This window comes from Tupaia chinensis, unplaced genomic scaffold (assembly GCF_000334495.1).
Source record: "Tupaia chinensis unplaced genomic scaffold, TupChi_1.0 Scaffold144692_1, whole genome shotgun sequence".
NCBI classification, from domain to species: domain Eukaryota; kingdom Metazoa; phylum Chordata; class Mammalia; order Scandentia; family Tupaiidae; genus Tupaia; species Tupaia belangeri.
This window is the reverse complement of record NW_006204553.1, coordinates 96,250-101,002: the sequence shown is the minus strand read 5'-3', so window position 1 is coordinate 101,002 and position 4,753 is coordinate 96,250. Positions and strand designations below refer to the sequence as shown.

At 44.9% G+C, this 4,753-nt stretch overlaps 1 protein-coding gene across 10 annotated transcripts in view; it reads right to left on the bottom strand.

Annotated features, from left to right (window-relative positions):
- LOC102471688 (protein FAM156A/FAM156B-like) overlaps positions 1 to 4,753 on the bottom strand; it is a 24,593-nt gene that overhangs the window by 15,035 nt on the left and 4,805 nt on the right. For 2 of the 10 annotated variants that reach the window (XR_003547671.1, XM_027767811.1), the window contains exon 3: positions 2,298 to 2,477. The exons of the other annotated variants lie outside the window; for them this stretch is intronic. The gene's annotated coding sequence lies outside the window, so the exon portion shown is untranslated. The remainder of the gene's footprint in view (positions 1 to 2,297; positions 2,478 to 4,753) is intronic. 10 annotated transcript variants of the gene reach the window in all.

Genomic DNA, 4,753 nt, shown 5'->3' with positions numbered 1-4,753 from the left:
ACATATACTCTATGGAATACTACTCAGCCATAAAAAATAACAAGACCCTGGCATTTGATAGAAAGTGGTCAGATATGGAGGATCTATTGCTGAGTGAAGTAAGCCAGGCTATGAAAGAAAGATATTGTATGTATCCACTCAATATATACCGACTATCCGCACTCTATGGTAGAGAGCAAAAAATTGGAGGACATAAAAGATCTACAAGTAATATACCGACTATCCGCACTCTATGGTAGAGAGCAAAATATTGGAGAACATATAAGCAGTGAAAGTACTTAACGAGAATAAGACAGTGTGAAAAGGGGGCGGTGAAGAGAAGAGGACAGAGAAAGATAGCAAGAGAACAAATAGAGAGGCAGGACGTTAGTGAGAAACAGATATGGCTTATTACCTGTTGATGATGACATGTCTAATATTCTCAACTGGATTGGTCTGAGAAGTATTTCATGATGGGTAAAGTCTTTTTACAAGCAAAATGAGAAATAGTGATTGACGATTGGGAAAAACATAGAAAAGTTATTGAATGATGAAGCGGGGAGATTAATGTCTCTGTATTGACTGACATGCATGGTATTCCCTTTTGAAAAAGCAATGTATTACACTATAAAGTTATATGTAATCCAATGTAATATAAAGAAGATTATGATGATAATAAAAATAAAAATTAAAAAAAAGATGATATAGTAAAACAAAACAAAACAAAACAAAACAAAAAAACAAAAAAAGACCAGACTTTAGTGATGAAAATCAGATCACTCTCTGATGGGGGGAGGTAACTAACTGTTAAAGGAAAGCACTAGGCAGTATTTTGTCGGTGACAGAACTGTTCTGAATCCTGACAGTGCTGGTGGTTACGGGAATCTACATGTGTGTTGAAGCCTACGGCATCCAAAAGAACAAAATCGATCATACTGGAGGTTAACTGGAAAAACTCAATGGCAGATTTTGCAGTCAGGGATTTTCCCTATATTCTTTCAATAAACACATTTTGGAAGAAACTAAAAATATGTACATGAAATGCTAAATTACACCTTTAGGTTATCAGCCCAGGCTCTCTTCCTTTCTTTTTTCTTTCTTTCTTAATTTCTTTCTTTTTCTTTTTTTCTTTTCTTTTCTTTTCTTTTTTTTTTTTTTTGAGAGGTTTTTGCTAATAGGGCGTGTGTGCTCGCCAGAAAGACAGAGAGACAGAAAGTGAGAAATCACCCCCAGGGGGGATGGCCATGCTGCAATCCCTTCTCCTCCATTCTCCTCTCGGGATCTTGGGCACGCATGCACACGTGCCCGTTGTGAGTTTAAGCCACCGGGTTCGGGACTCGAACTGTGGTCGACTACATGGGAGTCCAGCGACATGGCCATTATGCTAACTGCTGGTCCCAGGCTCTCTTCTTTTTTCAAAGATATTTTTGCAATAGGGCACATGCTGGAGAGACAGAGAGAGAGAGAGAGACAAAGAGACAGAAAGCAAGACATCACCGTCACCCCAGGGGGGCTGGTCATGCCACAATCCCTTCTCCTTGTTCTCCTCCTGGGATTTCAGGCACACACACACGTGTCCGGCATGAGTTTCAAGCCAGCAGGTCCGGGATTCGAACCTCGGTAGGCTATGTGGGAGTCCAGCACCCCACTCACTATGCCAACTGCTGGCCCCAAGGCTCTCTTCTTTTAAGAATCTAGGAAACCAAGAATTTGCTCCTTTTCTTCAAAATGTACTGGTACGAACATGGTCATTAACCAAACCGTGCCTACCAGCATATAGTGGGGCAGGACACACCGAACCCGTTCAGTTGTAAGGCCTGGCTGTGCACATACACATCCCAGGAAGAGAGTCTCTTAACATGTCAGTAATTGCAATCCATCTTTCCAACTAGGTAGCTCCGTTACATCCTCTGGGCTGTCACATGACCAAATGTCTGGGCTATGCAGACATTTATGTGTGAAACATCTGGGAAATGATCTTAACCCAATTACCTCCCAACCAGTGGTCACATGTCACCTGCACTCTGCCAAGATCAGAGTTCTTCACATACAAGGCCAATTCTCAGAGGGGAAAAAAATATCATCTCGCAAACACCTTTGGATGAGGAAATACTGAGACTTTAGAAACTTAACTCAGAATTTATCCATGTTTTAATCACTCTCTTCTCTCCTCTCCATCCATCAATTCTGTGTAATGAAGTAGTCTGTCCTACCCTATCTCTGTGTGCACTTTGAGATCTTGAACCACACATGAGAACCTACTCACAATCTTTTTCAGGGGGCATTAAAGGACAAGGAGGCCTAGGCAAGTTCCTTACTTGGCAAGAAGGGAGCAGATGGTACAGAGCAGCTGCCTCTCCTTCCTGCATCAGCCCTCCTCATCACATTTCTGTCACTTGCCCGGAGGAATAAGGCTCTTGCATCAAATCTGTAAGTAAAACACCATGGCCCCGAGTTTCATGCTTCATCTCATGCAGCTTCCAAAGAGAGGGAGAAGACTATGGGAGATAAGTGAACCCAGAAAGGTTCTTGGTCAGAGCTTTAGTTTGGGAGGTGATGACCCTTGATGTACCCTTCCCTCACTGTGATGGCTCATTTTATCTGCCAGCTAGGCTAGGCCAAGGTGTCCGGTGGTCTGTTCAACCACTAGACTAGAGGTTTCTGTGAAAGCTGCTGTGTTAAGGATGTGGTTGACAGCTACAATCCATAGATTGTAAGTAAACTACCGTACCCTCCATAATGTGGATGACCTTCATCCAGAAATGAACATCTTCAGAGTAAAGCCTGAGGCTTTCCAGGAAGAAGCAACTTGACCTCAAGACAGCAACACAGATATCCTGCCTGAGCATGCAGAGTGCTGGCCCCACTGCAGATTTCAGCCTCAAATCTGCATATCAACTCTCATCTGAATTTCCAGCCATGCAACCTGCCCTCCAGATTTCAGACTTGCCAGTGCCCACATCCCATGATCCAACTCCTTCAGATGAATCAACAGAGATATAGAGATATATATGGAGACAGGCAGATATCCAATTGCTTCTGTTTCTCTGGAGACCCTGACTATTACGCCTACAATATACCACACTGGCTGCCCCCAGTGGAACACCAGCATGCTGGGGAAGGGTCTGCTGTACAGGACGGAAAAACTGAGAAGACCCTGGCAGGGAGGGAGAGAGAGACACAGGCTCAGGGGCTGGCCAGAGCTGTCTACTGTGATTTCTGTGTTCTTTGTTGTGGTACATGTGTTGTGCAGCCTTCCTTCCAGGGTATGCCATGCAACATGGGTAGTCATGCCAGTAAACACGCCAGGCTCATTTCTATAAACGTGCTCTATGTTTCCTCATTGTATCCTCCCAAACACAACCCTCTGAGCTTGGCATTGTTATTATGAACTATAACCCCATTCCAAAGGTGAGGACAGTGATTTTTCTCAAGATGATAGGATTGCAAGTGGCAGAACTGGGGTGGAAGGAGGCCTGTCTAGATCCCGGATTTTTCATCAGCATGCTATTTCACTCCATTAAAAAAAAAATTCAGAAGTTCCCAGCAGATCTTCCCTTTCTTTCACACTGGCCAGTGCTGAGTCACATGCCTGTTCCTCCATCAGTCAGGTGCAAGGGGACGGGATGACCGTGATGGTCGCAGAATGGGAATGGGACTCCTTTCAAGACTGTCACCTCTTATTACCCCATTTACAAAACAGCTTAGGTAGGGCTTCCCCCAGGAAGCTTTCTCTGGCCTCTTCCTCAAGTCCTGGACAGGGGACCTTCCTCTGAGATGCCACAACAGCCTGTCTTTCTACTATCCTGGTCCGAACCCCATTTGGCTGTCAATGCACGTTTGTCTCTGTCTCAGCCCGGGAGCTGACGGAGACCAAGGACGTTGTCTCATTCACCATCACCGAGCCTCCACCCTGCCGGATGTGCACACATACCTATCAATCTCATTTAGATGTCGACCCTGCCTGCAGAATCCAGTTTTCCATGTCACAGAGGAAGAAACTCCTGCATTAAGAGGTTAAGTATCTGGGGCCAGCAAGTGGCATGGTGGTTGGGGGTGCTGGACTCCCACATGACCAACTGCGGTTCGAGCCCCAGACCTGGTGCCTTGCTTTCTCGCTTTTCCTCTCTTGCTCTGGTCAAATTAAAAACAAATTAATAATAATAAAAATAAAGTTCAATGGAAAAAAAAAAAAAGAGGTTAAGTAGCGTTCCTAAGATCACACAACAGTAGCGGGCAGAATTCCACCCCAGGTCAGCTGGCTCCAGATGCAGGCATACTGGAGGCATTGCCTCTCTGAATTTCCAGCCTCCCTGGGAACCTAAAAGAGGGAGTAATCCTGAGGGAGAGAGTTCAGGTGGGAAGGTCCTACAGGCTGCCTGCTGTGTGGGCACAGCTGCTGCTGGCACCAAGGAACTGATACAGCGAATACCCTCTCCCACTCACTAGTGCCAGGCTGTCCCCGTAGCTGTTCCAGCAAAACACAATAGAACATACCCTGCAAACTCCCCCCTTGCATTAGCTTGCAGTCTAGGGTGGGGAAGGAGAAAGCAAAGAGCTAAACACATAAATACACACTCCAGTGTGGTGAGCAGCACTATGAAGGGAGCTGCACTTACTGAAAATCAAACCAGTCACACTTCCAACTCTCTGGGATGATATGAAATACCCTTGTTAAATGAATTTATTTCAGTTCAAAGAAACAGATTTTATTTAGTAATATCAATTTAACGATATTTTGAACCCCCCCCCCCCAGAACAGACAAACAACAAC